Here is a 19,841-nt window from a genome sequence, read left to right on the forward strand (position 1 = left end):
GTGTATATATGATACTATTACTGAGTGATAAATAGTCTAAAAGTTAATGAAAAAGAAATAAATTTGATTTGAAAATAAATAATCTAAAAATTAGGTTATTCCTTTTATCTAATATGTTGTGGATACATATTTGCAAATGCAGACTATGTACTAGTTACTAAAAGTAGAATTGTTAGCCCTAGGGTCAAAAAAAGAAACATGAATGCAATATTTATATTCGAAAACCCTAAGGGAACAGAAGCCCTCTATTCTTAGTGGGTATTTGTTTATTATTGTTTCTAATTATCACTTGACCCATTTCTGGCAAATGATACAGACTAAGTATTTATAATAACTGGCTCATAAAAATAAGATTTTGCAATTCAAAGTATAATGGGCCACAAATTAAGACCATAACTGAATCAACTTTTATTTTATCTTATCAAAACAGAAGATGTTGTAATAGTACCTAGTAAAGTTGCTTTCTTTCTTCACCCAGTTTATCCGAATCATTGTATGTTGTCAATAAAGTACAGCTAAGGGATTAAACGAGTACAACCAAGGAACATTTAATTTATATTTATTATTTTTGCCTTTGGCCCTACTCAAGTTGATTTCTGCAAGTTCAATATTTTCTTTATTTCTTGACAGCAAAACAATACATTTAGTTTCTCCCCTTTATTTTATGCTTACTAGGGTGAAGTTTTAATAATGTTCCATAAACATCAGACACATTGTTCAATATTAGTGTCCAAGTCATTATAGTTGTTTAATTATGTTTAGCCAGTATGTCTTGGGGACCAATGTATCTCCTTGGGTTACTCCTTCCATCACAAAACTAAGGCCCTCTCCTGGATTGGCTCATGCTGAGAAAAACAGTTGGTTTTTACCTTTCTCTAACACAAACCATTAACTATAGCTATTTCAGTTTCCTCATTGCCATATCCTGCTCCTGACTATTTCCTTACTCTTTATGGCCCACTGGATCCTCTTTTTGAGCCACAGTTTCTGGTTCATCATCTTTGTGAAGCCTGTATACTCAAAGTAGACATCTTTTCACTACAGAGTATGTTGGGTCTCCTGATGGTCTCATCTCTCACTCCAACTTTCCAGGTAATTTATACACAGATCAAGAGCTCTGGATTTTCTAATAATGACTGCTTTGCTAGTAGGCACATATTAGACATTTGATAATAATTTAATTTTGTCAATTTTCATGATGGAAATTAGTAAAAAATTTAGGTTAAATGTCATAACAAACATTTAGCTGCAAAAGACTTGTGAGACAGGACGTAGACAAAATATACTTCAAATTGTTGCATTAATGCTCGGCAAAGACAGACACAGAAGGCAGGGTTTTGTTTCTGTCCTCTGGTTTTTCAAGTCCATGGTTACTTCAATGTGCCTTATGCATCAGGCCCGAGAAACAAAAGGCTTCTCTTTGTTGCTTTTTGTTGCTTCTTTTACTGTGATTTTGAATATAGTGTGACTACATCTACCTGAAAAGTTATGATGCTCAATAGGTATCTATCATAGTGTCTGAAATATGAAACAACACTAAATATATGGGGAAACATAGAGAAATAATGGAGGAAAGACATTTACAAGACTGTTGTATATAAAATGCTTTCTTTAGTTTTTGAAGTTGAGACACTAAGAAAGCTGTTTCCTAAACAGCTATTTTGAGATAGAATGCAAAAACACATTCGCAGACTAGATACCACTTTCAGCTGACCTTGGCTGGCACTTTTTGTGTTGTAGGAGAATCTGTTCTGTGTGTTCCCTTGTAGAATTGGGAACAGGAACAGAAGAAATCCTCCCGAGCACACTGCTGCTGAATGCTGTTCACACTTGGGTGCTCTTTCTAGATCACTTTCCATGATGGCTTTCTGATCAGTTATTCTCTTTTTTACTTTAACTTCCCCTGTGTATTTCCCCTTGGTACTCATACTGCCACCATAAGTCTCCTAGATTTCACCACCAGCCTGGACCTGAAGATCACATCTTGAAGGTTTCCTACTAGAAGGTCACCAATGACTGTTTCTATTCACTTATTGAGTAATATCAAATGGTGCTTGAATTCAATGCATAATGTTGTTCAAAATTCTACTTCTTATATAACTCATAATTGATTTATAATTAATATATGATTGTGTTTTTACTATGTAAAAGTAGGATATATTAGTCTATAACATGTAGCATTTAAATCTTCCTCTCTTTACCAAAACCCTACAATTTGATTGTTGTTGTTTTCCTTATTCAGTGGTAGAAATCAAATCCAGTGTCTTGAGCATGCTAGGCAGGCTTTACTACTGATCCACGTTCCCCAACTCTTGATTTCATGCCATTATGGCTCTCAAGTTGACCTTAAGGTCACTCTATGGCTGACACTTTCCTACCTTCATCCCCGGCCCCTTATAGAGCAGAGATGCACACAACAACCCCTCCTGGAAAAGGTGATTTTAAGACGTTACTTACAGAAGACATTTTCTGTAACTTCTACTCTCCAAAAAATGGCAGTCTAATGCTATTAATATGCCTTTGACTATGTAGGCATGTATTGTATTGTATTCTATTTTGTTGTTATCTGAACGGGGATTATGGTATCTGAACATTATGTACGACACCTAACAGTGTGTAACTGATGGAATCATCCACTTACTTAGAAGCCATGTACTCAGCGGTATATTGATTATATTGATTTCATGAATCCTTTTTATCAATGACAACAATCTATCTTAAAAATAGGTATTTGATGTAATTCTTCTAATTTTGGTGTTAATTTAATATATTTTTACAATGTAAATAAGACCTATGAGTCAAGTATTTTCTTCATTCTGGAGACAGAAAATTTATATTCATAGCTGTCTAGATGGATCCAAAAATAATATATGATGGACCCAAAATAAGACACAAAGTACTTCTTTCCATATTGGTTAACAATAGCTTCTTGTTTGAATTATAGTTGTAAAGTTCAGACTGTAACATGCAAATCCATTTTTTCATTACCGATTCAGAGCAAAGAAAGCCAACAGGGTAGCAAACACTAACATTTTGTCTCTAAGTGCTCAAGGACATAAAATAAATGAGCCGTGGCTATTGATTGTCTTTGGCCTACATTATCTGCACAGGAACTATTAAGGAAGCTTTTCCATCTTCCTTTCATGCCTCATTTTCTCATACTATCTAATGAAGAGCTTCGCTTAAACTATAATGTTCTACTCTCCAGAAAGTACATTTTTATGGCACTAAAAAGCAATACTTGTGTATCAAGGATAGTTCTCACTGCTGTGTTTATTGGCTTGTCCCACTGTATGAAATTATAAGCCATTTATAGATGGCTGTGTGCTATTATCAGCTCTTTTAATTAATTTCTGACTTTAAAGTTTATTTTGTCAACCAAGCATACTGAATAACAAATAACGCCACACTGTTTACCAATATTTGCTCTGAGGGCACAAGTGACAAATACGTATGAAACATATTTTTACTTTGAGACATACTTTATTTAGGTTCCTTCCCTGAAAGTTGGGTTGAGAATCTGATATATTTATCATCAATATCAATACTAGAAAGACTCATAGCAAGTTATTACTTGTTGAAACCAGAAAAGAAATACTTGGAGTGTTTGTGAAGAGAACAACAAAAAGGAGAAGCAGGAAATCTGATGGGTAAAGGGTGGTAAACAGCACTGTCCTGAGGCTGGGCAGGCAGAGAAGGGAAACCGATGAACACGGCATCCTCATGCATACTTGAGAGGTTCTTGGAATTGGTAAGGGGTGCAATAGGAGAGATTGTTTCTCCTGTCTCCCTCCTCCTGCCCTTTTTCCTTTCCTGGGTACTCTCTTTTCCTCCCGTCCATTCTCTCTCTGCTTTCCCTTGTCTTTCCCTCCCATCCCCTCCTCCTCCTCTTCTTGTCACCTGTTCTCCCCCACCCCCATTCTCTTTTTCTCTCTTCTCCCCTCCCCTCCCCTCCCCTCTTGCCTTTCCTCTCCTCTCTCCTTTCCTTTCTGTTTCTCTTATTTTAAAACCTGGAATAAAACTTGGAATTGGTATCAGCTAATGTTCTCTATTATGCTCTCACTTCCACCTCTTATGACTATTTTGCCCTCTCTTTTTCCTTCCTTCTCCTTTCCTTTCCTTTTTTTCCTTTTCCACAATTCTCTTTAATGCTTCCTTCTTTCCCTCCTATTTTTCTCTTTAAATTTTAGCATTTTAATTTGGGGAAATGTCTCACATTTTATGCCACCACATTGACTTTCAAAGTTGATCATTTACTTTATATTTATTGACAATGTTATTTTATTTTGTGAATTTTCATACACTCGGATGTACAAATGTTATAAATCATAAGTCAGTGAGCTTGTTATGAATTTCCAATAGCAACAAGTGGACAGGAACTAAAGATATAAGTACCAATACAGGGCATTACCACTGAAGCATAAATAAATGTGCCAATTACAAACAGGTAGGAGTATTGCCTACTTATAGTTGTGTGGACATATGGGAGGGTGAGTTACAGAAGTTGCCTGTTTCAAACTGTATTTTTTCCTTTGTATTTCTTTCTTTTCTGAAATTGAGTCTCTTGCTTTTGAAGGAGTGATTTAATGAATCATTAAATCATTGCAGTGATCACATGTTTTTAGAATTCTTTTGCTACGTAAGCTTAGATCCCCCCTTTTTTCTGTGCATTTGGTATGCTTCATTTCATCCCCCCTTCTGCATACTTTTGTGGGGTTGGTGGAATGTTCTTTGTTCTGTTAATTTGATGTTCCAATTCACCATTTCTTTACTCTGTTACACTCTGGTGGAGGCAGTCTCTGAGACATTATCTATACTTTGTTACTTTCTCATTGATAGGGTCTGACTGTGTGATTCTGGCTGGACCAAAACTCACTACATAGAACATTCTGTCCTCAGGTTCTTTAAGATCTATTAATCCCTGCCTCTCTAGTGCAGGGATTTTAGCCTGGTGCCATCACTCATGCTTGATATATGCTTTTGATTATTTTTCTTTTATTTCTTTTTCTTTCATACAATACATCCTAACCAGTTTCCTCTCCCTCCTTCCCTTACTGTTCTCTGTAAACAGAGACGGCACATTTGTTTCCCATAGCCCTAGATCTGAATAATCACACAAAAACTATAGTAATTTCATACCTGTTTGGCCAATAGCTTAGGCATATTTCTAACTAGCTCTTACATTCTAAATTAACACATTTCTATTAATCTGTGTATCACCAATAGGCTGTGGCCTACCAGTAAGGTTCCAGCATTTTCTCCTTCTGTACCTACATGGCATTTGCCAGATTCCACCATCTTTCTTTATCTCTGCTTGGATTTCCTGCCTGGCTTTACTCTACTAAGCCACTGGGGCCAAAACAACTTTATTCATAAAACAATAAAAGCAAGACATATACATATCAGTTCTCCCACACCTCCTTTCTATCCTAGCTCTACTCCTATTTTGTTTCCTGTCAGAAAAAAGCAGGTCTGCCAAAGACATCAACCTAACATGGCAATAACAGGATGCAATAAGAAAAGTCAGAAACTGTTATATCAAGGCTGAGTGAGGCAACCCTGTAGGAAGAAGAGGGTCCCAAAAGCAGGCAAAGGAGTCAAAGACATCCCCCACACCCACAGTTAGGAGTCCCACAAGAACAGCAAGCTATACAATCATAACATAGAATCATATACAAAGGACCTGGCACAGAGCCGTTCTGCCAACACTTGCAATTACTTAGAATCAGTACCCATATCCAAACAAATGAAAACACCATGCTTTATCTTTCATTTGCCCTGTTTAATCATCAACTAGAAGCATTGTTTCTTACTATAAATAACTTGTATATGATGTTTAATATATATTTCTAAATAAAGCATAATTATAACAAATTTGCTTAACAGTGTCTCTAAGGTTTGTGTATTTACATATATTATTTTTTCGTTTTGCTAGACTAAATTTTTTTTAACAATTTTCTGTTCAGAAAGAACATTCAGTTCCCAGGTAAAATGTCATAAAATACCTTTGTACATTTATTTTTTGGGTTTAGAGTTTTTGAAGACATTACACTTTTATCTTCAGTCTTCTCTGGCAACTGCTAAAATATCTCAAGCTAATCCAATTTTTATTCCTTTGAATTCAGCTTTTTCTTTTTCTTTCTTATAGCTCTGTATAATTTGATTTCTGAAATATGGCCACATTTTCAATATCTTTTTTTCTGTTCTGTACTAAGAAGTCTTTATATTTGCTGTCATCTTATGATTCCGATTTTGCATTTTTCTTTATATTTGAAAATAATCTCCTTCATCACTTCTACTATACTAGAAGTTATATTAGGTGAAAGTTAGAGCAATGAAGCTTTCATTCTTTTATCAAAGCTGTTCTATTATCTGTCTTTCCTTCCTTTCTTCATTTGTCCCTTTGTTTCTTCATTTCTTCATTCTTTCCTTTTCTCCTCTCCTCTTTAGATTATGAAGTATATTCTGAGGAAATTTCTTTGTTTTAAGCTAACCACTTCAGCCATATAGGTGTGTGTGTGCATCTATATGAAATCTTAATAATATATTAATATTTATAATAAATACAGCCACATGAATATAACACCACATGAATTTGTGATTCTAGGGTTTGAGCAGGTTTGGATACATATTTTCTGGTTAAGTGATAGGCAGTTATATATTAAACTAATGCTATTACTATTACTCTACTCTGAAATATTTAGGAAATTCTTACAAAGATGGATTGGCTTTGTTACTATATCAACTAAAACTTCTATTAACTCACTGACTTATTTTTCAGATGGTTGATATCATCATCAGATGCCAAAATATCTATCTTCATTTGCCTCTTGTACCACATTTGTTTTTTAACATTTTGGTTGTAAGCATAGCCCTCCATGCTGAATCTTCTTCCCAGTCTTGCACCACAGTTTCTTAAATTGTAGGTCATGACCTGGTATCCAGTCACGTAGTTGATTGTGGGCTGACAAAAAGGCACTAATGAAAGCAACGATTTATATTAATTGCCAACTGGACAGAATATAGAACAAATTGGAGACAAATCTCTGGGCATGTCTCTAAACGGCTTACTAGAGTAAGTTGGAATTTTCCTGTAAGTGTCGGTAGTATCATCTGTGGAACCCCTTAAGCACATTGGTAAAAGTGTAAAGTTGTCTAACCACTGTAGAAATCTCTAAAAAGATTTCTCAAAAATCTTAAAGTTCATCTACCACAAGACCCAAGTATTTGACTCCCCGTCATACACCTAAAGGACTGTATATCTTTCTATACAGTGTTTGTTCATCCATGTATTACTGTTCTCTTCACAATAGCTAAGAAATGGAATCAGCATAGATGTCCATCACTGAGTGAGCAGATAATAAAAACTTGTTAAATATATACAATAACAATTTATTAATCTGTAAAACCATGAAATTATGCTAATTTTTATGTATGTGTATTGAGGTGAGAATGTATGTACGTGCACAGAGGCCGGGAACCTGAGAGTGGGTCTTGAGAGGGAAGAAAATAGGCTTTAAGAGAGACAACGGATAATGAAAAATATGTAAAATGAAAGTGGAAGAAATGGAACAGAGGGAGGTACCATTAATTTGACTGAAGAGCAGGAAGATGCAGAACAGGAGGAAGAAGGGTAAGGACCAGTGAAAACTAAGGTTAGATATATAGATAGATAGATAGATAGATAGATAGATAGATAGATAGATAATAGATAGATAGATAGATAGATAGATATAGATATAGATGTGTGTGTGTATAATATGTGTGATGTGTATATGTGTGTGTATGAAACTTGGTAATGAGTTAGCGAATTTGAAAGAAATGTTTATCCAGAAATATTCTTTGTGGTTGGAGGAAGTTGTAAGTTGTTTCCAGAAACCATAGGTTATTAATGAATACTCACAACTCAGAGTGGGTTATCTTGCTACAAACAGGGAAGTCACTGAGATTCCCATAACCATAAATGCACTTCTCAAGTTTGTTGAAAGCCCAAGGAAACTAGATAGTAAGAACCTAATGCTGGAAACACCATGTTTTCCACAATCGTAGAGAAACCCAGCTGGTACTGGCAGAGAATCTTTCTCTCTGCTGACTAACTCTTAGTGCTTGTCATCCCCAATTACAGTGGGAATATTGTCTTCAACAGCCTTAATCAGTTGTGGACCGTAAATACGATACTATCAATCCATTGGGCAAGAAGTGGCCATGAAGGCAGTAGCAACAATCTTTCTGAGCAAATTTGAGAACTGCTTCACAAAAGGGAGTCTGTCTAGTATTCTAAACCTAAGCAAAAGTTCATGGCTAGGGCGGTTATAGGCCCTAATGGGAGGTTATTGATATAGTTGCCTAAATGTACAGTCTGTGCTCAGCTCATCTTATTGCTATCTAAATAATGGTGTTTATATTCACAAATTAGTGTCACCATTGGCAGAGAAGCTCCTTTTTGTTGCCGTGTTGTGTGCAAATACCTTTAACTAGAGTAACTGGTAATATTGTTGGATGCTCAAATATTGATTTGATTTCTATATCCCTTCTTCCAAGGTCCAAGGCATATCACAGATGACAGTATTTAAAGTAAATAGTTGTGATATGAGATAGAGAAAACTGTCTTTGGAACATTGCTTTGCACTCTTAATCCCACAGCAGTGGAGATTACATACACAGTACTTACCCTATATATAGCTCTATCAATATCTTTTAATGGATGTGAAAGGATATGATGAGCCTCCATGCATGGATGTATAGACATATCTAATGAAAGAAGAGATCATTAACCCCCCATTCTTCCCTAAGATCTGTAGATACTGAACAGGCACTAGAGGAAGGGGAGCTATTTTCTTTTGTGATGTAGCCACTGGGAAAACATTCATGCTCCTACAAATATTTTCTCAGTCAGGATCCAGAAAGTAACCCTAATGTAACTTGGTCGGTGGAGAGAGGAGATAGAGAGAGGAAGACAAGAGGAAAAGAGAAGGAAGAATATGGAAAAGGTTAGAGAAATAGCTGAATGGTTAAAGGCTACTCAAAAGGAACAGAGTTCAGTCACTATTACCCACATAAGGAAGATCACAAATGCCTTTAAGTTCAGCTCTAGGAAAAACACTAACCTTCCCTCCATGGACCGCCTGCCCCCGTATGTACACACAACTCCTATCCATAAACACATCGTTAAAAATAAGAAAGTAGATTTGAAAGATGTAAAAATGGAAGCAGGATTAGGTAGAAAGCAGAAGGCAATCAGTATGAGCAGCAGAAGGAAAGAGCAAACATGAAAAGAGGCATGTGTGGGCATGGAATGTCATCAGGAAACATTATGCGCGATAGACACATGCTAGTCACATCAAAACGACAACAACCTCAAGCAAATGACTCTGGATCGGAATAGGAGATATTTGTGTCTTTCAAGATATCTTTGAATATGTCAATCACCCAAGGAATTTGAAAAGTCCCTACTTATCAGAGTTCTTTGAGATTTTGTTTACTATTAGATAGATAAATACAATGAGTTAATATTTATATAATCCTGTGGACTTGCAAGCTACAATTAATGTTAAGGAAATTGTTCCATAGTTTAAAAAGTTCTCCAGTGGGCTGCTTTTCTTTTTAAAAAACTTTGTTTTGTTCCTTTCTTTGCTTTTTATAGTTGAGATTTTACTGCTTTCTTCCTTCCTTGACAGATGGACAATACCACACAATACAAGTTCTGACCACACAATACAAGTCCATCATTTTAACTAGTTAGAATTGCCAGACCCATGACAGTTAGGGACTCTTTTTAGTTGAATCCATTTCAAGCTTCTTCTCCCGCACAGAGGAATAATTAACAGCCATCAGTGTTTCAAGATGTAGAAGCTTGACGGTTTTCCCGAAAGGGGGTTTTCAAAGACTGCTTTTAAAGTAAATGACTAAGTTGAGCTCGGTATCACTATGAGATGGAATTCACCATAACCTGAAGCTTTGTTATGCGGCTCTGGGTTGTCAACTGCATTTCCTTCATGTAGATGTTGGCAGGAATTTATATATTATATGTTGCAATAGCTTCTGATTCATGGTAAAACTGTGTTCCAGGATGCATCTAGCTCTCAATTATTCATCATGGGAGTCAAAACAGTCCTGCCAATGCTTTGTTTGGCACAGTAAGTTAATTCCTTAATCTCACTGGCCCATAGAAGATACATGGCACACAATGGAAGCCAGCTCTTTGTAAAAGATTTCCAACCACACCTGTTTCTACTGGGAATCATAACAGTGAAGAATGAACGTGAAACTGTGATATCTCATTCGGAATAATTTTGAAGATGCAATTTACAAAAATGAATGTCCATATAGTGATAAACATGAGATATTTTGACAGAATTATCCAGTCATTTTAAGTTAAAGACATTAAAAAAATATTTTTATATTCATCATTGAATACACATGATAGATATAAACATTAAGTAGCTTTCTAGAGTTGAAATCATAGGTTATGAGCAGTAATCTAGCTGTTTGATATATCCAGGAACATTATCCTTCAAGAAGGTTCAACTAACTTAGACAATCCTATTGAGGTCTGAGGTTACTATTTCTCTGTGCCTTTTGCAATGCCATTAAAGTGTTCATTTGATGCCATTAAAGTATATATTTTATGTTGAACATTTGCTAAATCTATCCACTTAACATATGAATATTTATGAATATACTATCTAATACATAAAAGGACTGAACTCAAAATATGTTCACTTTAAAGAATTTGTTATAAATCAATACTGGTAAAGTGGCTTCTACTTCCAATATTGGCATATGCTGGATTTATTGTTCTGGGCAAACCACTTTCTCCAGTTGCTCACACTCCTAACTACCTACCAATTTCACCTGGGGAAATTGTAAAGTGAACATTATTAATTCACCTACATTTACTCACTCAGAATCTTTTGGGATAGAGACTGTGAAATTTTACTTTTAAAAAAGCACTTGAGTTTATCCTCATATAACCAGTAAGCAACAATATATGGACCCAATTAGGCAACAGATGATTCAATATTTATGAGACTATTGATTTTTAGTTTGTTAAATCATAGCTGTATATGACAAATGGAACAGAAAAATGACTTGTTCCTTTGAGTTTGCTTTCTTGACTTTATTTTTCTATTATTTTTGAAATTATAATATATTTAACTACTTAATTTCTTCCTTTCCTTTCATCTCTCTTCAAATTCTCCCATATGCTTCTAATTGCTCTCTTTTAAATAGATGACCTCTGTGCGTGGTGGCACACGCCTTTAATCCCAGCACTCGGGAGGCAGAGGCAGGCGGATCTCTGTGAGTTCGAGACCAGCCTGGTCTACAAAAGCTACTTCCAGGACAGGCTCCAAAACCACAGAGAAACCCTGTCTTGAAAAACCAAAAATAAATAAATAAATAAATAAATAAATAAATAGATGACCTCTTTTTCGGTTAATTGTTGTTATAAGTATATATGTATATACATATTTATTCTGAAACTTAACCTCCTGGGTCTATATGAGGTTAATTGGATATTTGTTTTCAGAGCTAACAATTTATTATTGGGTAATCAATTAGTGTGCTTTTCCCTGGGCAAATTATCTGTCCTACTCTGAGCACTGCTTCATTGTCTGTATTTCTTTGTGCAGGGGTGAACCCTTGTGAGATTTTCCTGATCCATAGATTTGGCATCTCTAATGCTACTGCCTTAATTCAACTCAAGATTAGGTATTATTGTTGGTGAGACTTTATGGGCATAGCTTTCAACATTACTAGGGACACAGTTTCATAGCAAACTCCCTAAACCTCTGGCTCTTTTTAACCCACACTTTCTATAATATTCCCCAAGTCTTGAATACAGGTGTTGTTTTGTAACTATGATCACTGAGACTGGGCTCTATTATTCTGAAATTTGATGCATGGTGTTTTTCTGTGAATGAACTCTGCTGAAAAGAGAAATTTCCTTGATGAGGGGTAAGGACTACATTTATCTGTGAGTGAAAGGACACATATTTAGAATGCAGTCAGCGATTATGTTGGTTTAGCAAAATTGTGGTTGAAGACCCTACTCAACAATTTGTGCTTTCACTAAACTTGGATAGTTGGCTAGGTTTCCAGTAACAGAGACATGCTTCCGCCTCTCTTGAGTATTAAGACCGGTTAGAGAGCTGTTGTTTACTGCCATGCTATACATACGATCATTGCACCCTTAGGATTATTGTATTATGTTAGTTGTTGTTGTCATTTTTAAGATGGGAAAACTGAGTAGGATTATTGACTGCCTCCCTCTTTTGGAAGTTAGCATGGTGCCCTCTGTTACCATAAAATTATCTCTTCCAGGTGGAGACATTTTAGGCCATTTCCAAGTAGGAGCCTCTAAGCCTTGTGTCTGAAGTATTTGGTGTTTTCAGCAGACTTACCTGTTACCTCTGGAGGTAAGAGGACAATAGCAGTAGGCTATATGGTTTGGGGCTCTCGTGGAAAACCCTGACCAACAACACAAAAGGAGTTTTCTTTTGTCTGGTGCTGAGAGTTTTATTACATGATCTTTCGTTGTGTCTTAGTCTTGCTGTTAGGATCACACTGACCACATAGAAAGAGTTTGGAAGTGCTTGCTCTCTTCCTTCATTTAAATCGTTTAAGGAAGGATTGGCCATACATCTTTGAATGTCTGGTAGAATTCTTTTGTGATTACATCTGTCCCTGAACATATTTTTTCTTCTTGGAAGTCTCTCTCTCTCTCTCTCTCTCTCTCTCTCTCTCTCTATATATATATATATATATATATATATATATATATTTATGATTTCATTCTCCTTACTTGTTATAGGTCTATTTAGCTTGCTGGTTTCTTAGTTTAATATTGGTGGTTTAGCTGAATCTAAAAATTTTTCTGTTCCTGTTACCAAAAAATGCTTACGTTTATATTTAGGGCAACTAATAGTAGGAATGCTAACAAAAGTGAGAAAAGTTATTGATAGAAGTTCTTTGCTTGTTCTAAAATTTCATCAGCTTCTGAGTTGATTCTCATGACTATACAATGTGCATATTGTTTATTTTTCATTGAGGAAATGGCTTCCTAAGTAAGTCAATGAACATCCACTTAATGACAATCCTAAAACCGTAATTCCAGAATTCACTACAGAGTTAGTGATTTAAATTTTACACTATACTAAATTGCCTTTACTGCTCCTATAGAGTTGGGTCTATGTATACAATTTTAGGTTTTGGTTTATCTGATTATATATTTTTTATTTAAAAAACTAAATGGGTGGGTGGATAGTTAAATAAATGAAAACCTAGTCACGAGTGTAAAGGTTAACACCTGAACTAGTACTTATACCTTCTGGGAGAGAGAGGGTGTGTTTTCTCCAACAGAGTGACAGCGGGTACATCAACCACTCCAGGGCAGGCTTCATGTTCAGGAGTAGCTGATCAACATAGATATGACTCTGCAGTTATTTTGTGTTTTTGTTTAAGAAAGAACTTAATTTTGTGTGGGTAGGGAAGGAAAGAGGGTTTGAAAGGACAGGAGGGAGGAAAAGAATATAATCAAAATATATTTAAGTTTAAAATTTTTAAATAAAATTATAATAAAAGTTATAAAAATGTAGGTAACAGTAGCTTTTCTTCACTTGACATATGAATATTGATAAATATTCTGTCTTATACATACGAGGAACGAACTCATAACATGTTAACTTTAAGGGATTTGTTATAAATCAATACTGGCAAAGTTGCTTCTACTTCCAGTATTGTCATATGCTGAATTTAGTGTTCTGGGTGACCACTTTCTCCCGCTGCTCACACTTCTAAGCACCTATCAATTTCACCTGGGTAAATTTTACAATGAACATTATTAGTTCACCTACATTTACTCAATCAGTAAAGAGTGCTAGAAAAACTGGTTATTGACCTGTAGGAGACTGAAACTAGATCCTTCTCTCTCTCTGCATACAAAAATACAAATAGATCAGAAATTCAAAATAAAACTTTAAAATTCTATAATGATAAAGTGCAAGTAGAAAATATAGTGCATGGTTTAGGCACAGGTAAGGACTTTCTTAATTAGTAAGGCAAAGCAAGGTAAACACCACTTGTTTTCTTCCATGCTTGTTCCTAGTTATGAATCTTTTATACATATGTTTAAATTGAAGCAATTGTAGAAGCCAGTAAACTGGAAAGGGACCACGAGGAAAAACATTTTAACTGGAAGTGGCTAGTTAGTAGAAGATAAGAAAGCAAAGAAAACAAATATTGCGAGTGGACAGGTTCAAGTAGGGATCTGTGGGTGCACTGGGCAATAGCAGTTGGGCTAAATAATTGGAGAATTTATGAAAAAAGCCTGGAAATTTCTACTAGGTGCCTTTTTATGACAAATATGCTTTCCATTCATCTCAGAGTCCTGGCCATTTCAAAGATTTAACAGCCAGTGGAGATAGTTGATTGAAATGTCTGTGATTTATAAATGTTATACCCATTACCAATTCCTCTCTCCCACCTTACTCACACACATATATACACACATGGAGGTGGGTTTACACACACACACACACACACACACACACACTACCACCACCACCAAGCTGAGACTTCAGTTGTTTTTTCAATTGATTTTTAATGAGCTCTACATTTTTCTCTGCTCCCCTCCTCGCCTCTCCCCTACCCTTCAACCCAAGATTCCTATGCTCCCAATTTACTCATGAGATCTTGTCTTTTTATACTTCCCATGTAGATTAGATTTATGTATGTCTCTCTTAGGGTCCTACTTGTTGTCTAGGTTCTCTGGGATTGTGATTTGTAAGCTGTTTTTCTTTGCTTTATTTTTAAAGCCCACTTATGAGTGAGTACATGTGATAATTGTCTTTCTAGGTCTGAGTTTCCTCCCTCAAAATGATGTTTTCTAGCTCCATCCATTTGCATGCAAAATTCAAGGTGTCATTTATTTCTGCTGTGTAAATGTACCACATTTTCCTTATCCATTCTTCCACAGAAAGGCATTTAGGTTGTTTTCAGGTTCTGGCTATGACAAACAATGCTGGTATGAATATAGTTGAGCAGATGTCTTTGTGACATGATTGAGCATCCTTTGGATAAATACCCAAAAGTGGTATTATTGGGTCTTGAGGAAGGTTGTTTCCTAATTTTCTGAGAAATTGCCACACTGACATCAAAAGGGGCTGTACCAGCTTGCATTCCCACCAGCAATGCAGGAGTGTTCCCTTTTCCCCACAACCTCTCCAACATAAGTTCTCATCAGTGTTTTTGATCTTGGCCATTCTTACAGGTGTAAGATGGAATCTCAGAATTGTTTTGGTTTGCATTTCTCTGATAGCTAAGGATATTGAACATTTCCTTAAGTTTCTTTCAGTCATTTTAGATTCCTCTGGTTGAGAGTTCTCTGTTTAGGTCTGTACTCCATTATTTTTTATTGAATTATTTGTTCTTTTGATGACAAATTTCTTGAGTTCTTTGTATAATTTGAAGATCAGACCTCTGATGTGGGGTTAGTGAAGATCTTTTCCCATTCTGTAGGCTGTCATTTTGTCTTGTTGACCATTGTCTTTTGCTTTACAAAAGCTTTTCAGTTTCAGAAGGTCCCATTTATTAATTGTTTCTCTCAGTGTCTGTGCTTCTGGGGTTATATTTAGGAAGTCTTTTTCTGCCTAGTTTTGTGAAATAAAAATAATTTTCACTTTAGGCCTCATTATTCTTTACAAATTAGATCAATTTTCCATTTATCTCATGATGTTCTGTTTGTGCTGGACTTTTACAAAAGTTGTCTCATGTATATTTTCAAAGAACACATTGATAACTGAAGTACATGCAAAAGAAGGTAACCAGAAGAGTGAGATTTCTACCAGCTCATGTAAGGAACACAGCTGTATCATTGTGTGTTCAAGATGTTGATGTTGGTGAGGCTGAAAGATGCTCTGTGTCCTGGTGTGGCATGACAGTTTCATTCAGTTAATTGGAGAGCTTTCAGTTATATACTAGTAGTTATAGAGAACAATTATTGGACAAAGGTGTGACAATTTGTCCAACAGTCAGAGCTGCTCATTCTGCTCAGTTGGTGCCAAGAGAGTATCAGTGTATACCATCTTGTCAAACCAAAATCATCATAGTGAGTAGGGGACAGAAGGGATTACTTACATCATTCATGACTTGAAGACTGTGTTATTATCTCTGTCACTAAGCAATTACCCAACAGATGGCAATCAAACTTCAATGAGCAATCCTCACTTAGCACACTCAGGTGAAAAGTGTTTTGGGGAAGACCATGCTGCTAGAATCTACTGCTTATGCCATGACACCTGGTTAAATAAGGCCCAGGCTTCACAGAGCACTGAGTCTATTATCTTGAGGTACTTCACTTCTACCATATCTCCCTTACCAAAACTCTGAAGCTTTTACTATAGCAGTAGAAAAAGTTCTCTAGAAAACTTGTCTGCATCGATCTATGGGGAAAAATAGAATGCATTTAAAATAACCCTTTTCCATACTATCTTTTCAGGTTAACAGTGCATATTCAGGGCAGCTGATATAACAAAGCATAATTTAATGAGGCACACCTACGAAAATGCTAGAAAGTGAATCAAAGTGTAACTTATGCCAGAGGTTTTAGAATAAGTCAAGGCATATTTTGGTATATTTGATAGAGTGTCACAGCAAGACAACATATATAATATAAATATTCTTTCACTTCTCACTTTGTTAGAATAGAAACTACATATTACACCAGGGTGCTTTGTGTCATGAATCTGACTCAAGTTACAGTGTGTTCTTTTATCTTTTTCCTCCTTTCACTAAAGCAGCAGTCAGAGCTCATATTTAGGCTTAATACAGATTTCATTGAGCACACTGGTTCCAGGATGGAGCTCATTTTATTAGACTCTCCACTCTATACAAAGCATCAATTGCAGAGGGTCACACTGCATCTTTCTAGCTGTCACACCAATATCTTCCTGAGTGCCATCTGCAATGTCTTAGGCTCTTTATTTATACTGGAACTCATTTAGTTTGATACAAGCTATTTTCAAAGTGCCTGCAGCACACAAAAAAGCACTTTATCTCCAGACAGTCCTTTGCTGTGGGGACAGGAGCAACAGCAAGATCCTCCTTGGTTGTGGAGACCCAGACAAATGATGATACGACCTATGTGATAGAGCCATCTTAATTCTCATAAAACCCCTAGCAAAGGACAGCAAAAAGGTGGATCAAAGACAGTTGAATACATCAAGCTTAGGCTTTGTTAGAAACCAGAACTCAGCTCCCTACTTCTGTTATTTCAGAGCCTGTAACAATTTTAGTAATAGGCTAACACTATTCTAACTCTGATTTAAAGATCTAATCTGATAGAACTGATGGAAGGGCTCGTGTATGAAAAAGAGACAGTGTTGCTGTTGATGAAGGTTAAACAGGTGATTGCTGAGGAAACTGTAACTGTGTCTAGAGGTCGGAGATTCAGTGAGTCAGAAATAGACTCAGCAATGTCCTTCTTTCAGGGAAGTCTAGCTGCTGTCTATCAAGTGATGCATTACTGACGGTCATCAAAGCCTGAAAGAAGAATTTGGGTACTAAAAGAAATAAATAAGATTAAGTTTAGAAAAGTGGGTAAGAAGCAAAGAAACATTTGAGAAAGAGACTAGGTAGAAACAAAGATGAACTCTAAAGAATTGGAAGCAGGAAAATTACTCCTATAAGATAATATTTCAGGGCATGAAAACTCTTAGATTCTTCCTCATAGGAAAGAGTCCCCCTTCATATTTGTGACACATATACACATGGCTATATACAGTTTATATTTTTCCATTCATTCTAGTTTAAAATTTTCTCAATTTTTGTTTTCATTCCTATACTTGAATCATGAATTCTCAAAAAAAAAAAAAATTTGCATGTGCTCTTGGGAAGAAAGCATTTTTCAGAACAGTAGATTCCCAAATATAACCAAAGCCAAGGTGTTGTGGTATAGGTCACCTGTATGTTTCCTTTCAAAGAAATGGCTTCAGATAACATTTGAATTTGCAGGAAAATATATGAAATGATAGGCTGAGTCTCTGGAGTATTCAAAACAAGATGAATCATACTAGCCTATTGATTAGACTGTATCTTTTCCTGTGTTAAAATTTCTTGATTAGATTTTGAATATGTATAATAATGACAAAAAATGCTTATAGGTACTAATTAATCTCACATGAAATTATAACATTGTATAACCTATTAAAGTAGACAATAGTAATTCAAATGTGATAATTGAAATAACTCTAAAAATTTTCCCCAGATCTTATTTTATAAGCACATGTGAATAGCATGGTTCAGTAGTTATCATGTACTCTGAGAATAGTGCGGCAGTATACACAGGGGGAGAATGATGATGGAAAACACAACACATCATGAAACCTTTTCATGTTTTTAATCTCAGCAGTATGAAGGCAGAGTCTGGATGTTTCTGAGTTTGAAGCTAACATGGTCGACATATCTTCCAGGAAAGCTAAGGCTAAGTAGTATGACCCTGTCTCCATAAAACATATGACAGTATGGGAAAAGATCTTCACCAACCCCATATCAGAGAGAATACTGATCTTCAAAATATACAAATAACTCAAAAAACTTGACATCAAAAGAACAAATAATCCAATTTTAAAATTGGGTACAGACTTAAACAGAACTCTCAACAAATGAATGTCAAATGATGGAAAGGCACATAAGGAAATGCTAAACATCCTTAGTCATCAGAGAAATGCAAATCAAAACAACTCTGAGATTCCATCTTACACTTGTCAGAATGGCCAAGACGAAAACACTGATAACAGCTTATGCTGGAGAGGATGTGGGATAAGGGGAACACTCCTCCAGTGCTGGTAGAAGTGGAAACTTGTACAGCTGTTTTGGATATCAGTGTGGCAATTTTTCAGAATATTAAGAAACAACCTACCTCAAAACCCAGCTATTCCACTTTTGGGTATATACCCAAAGTATACTCAATCATACCACAAAAACATGTGCTCAACTATGTACATAACAGCTTTATTGATAATAGTCAGAACCTGGAAACAACCTAGAAGCCCCTAAACTGAAGACTAGATAAAGAAAATGTGGTACATTTACACAATGGAGTACCACTCAGTGGTAAAAAAAAAATAATAATGATATCTTGAAATTTGCAGGCAAATGATGGCTCTAGAGAAAACCATATTGAGTGAGGTAACCCAGACCCAAAAAGACAAATGTGATATGTGATGTGGGATTCCCCTCTGTATGCTGTGAATATCATTGGTTAATAAAGGAATTGCTTTGGCCCTATAGCAGAGCTATAGGAGAACAGAGCTAGGTGGGGCAAACTAAACAGAATGCTGGGCAAAAGAAGGGCAGAGTCAGAGAGAAGTCATGGATCCAAAGCCAGAGACAGAGTTGGAAACTTTACCCAGTAAGCCACTGCCACATGGCGATACACAGATTAATGGAAATGGGATAAATTAAGATGTAAGAGTTAGCCAATAAGAAGTTAGAACTAATGGGCCAAGCAGTGATTTAATAATAAAGTTTCTGTGGGATAATTTCAGTTCTGGGCAGCAGCAATAAATATGCTGTCTCCTCCTACAAATATGTACTCACTTGTAAGTGACTTTTAGACATTAAGCAAAGAAAAACCAGCCCCAAAGAACCTAGACAACAAAGAATACCCTAAGAGAGACACACATGGATCTACATAGGAAGAGAAAAATCCTAGATCTCCTGAGTATAGTGGGAGTGTGGAGGTCACGGAAGAGGGTAGAAAGGAAAATGGGAGGAAGAGAGGGGCATGGAGAAAAATGTATTGCTGGACAAAAACAATAAAGAAAAAGATGTGTAAACAT

General features: G+C 35.9%; 1 protein-coding gene across 5 annotated transcripts in view; it reads left to right on the plus strand.

Annotated features, from left to right (window-relative positions):
- The window catches only part of Lingo2 (leucine rich repeat and Ig domain containing 2), a 1,050,166-nt gene that overhangs the window by 548,905 nt on the left and 481,420 nt on the right, over window positions 1-19,841 (plus strand). The gene's annotated exons all lie outside the window — the stretch shown is intronic.

Source organism: Microtus oregoni, unplaced genomic scaffold (assembly GCF_018167655.1).
Source record: "Microtus oregoni isolate MIOR12 unplaced genomic scaffold, Mior012 000017F_ref0000208, whole genome shotgun sequence".
Taxonomy (NCBI): Eukaryota; Metazoa; Chordata; class Mammalia; order Rodentia; family Cricetidae; genus Microtus; species Microtus oregoni.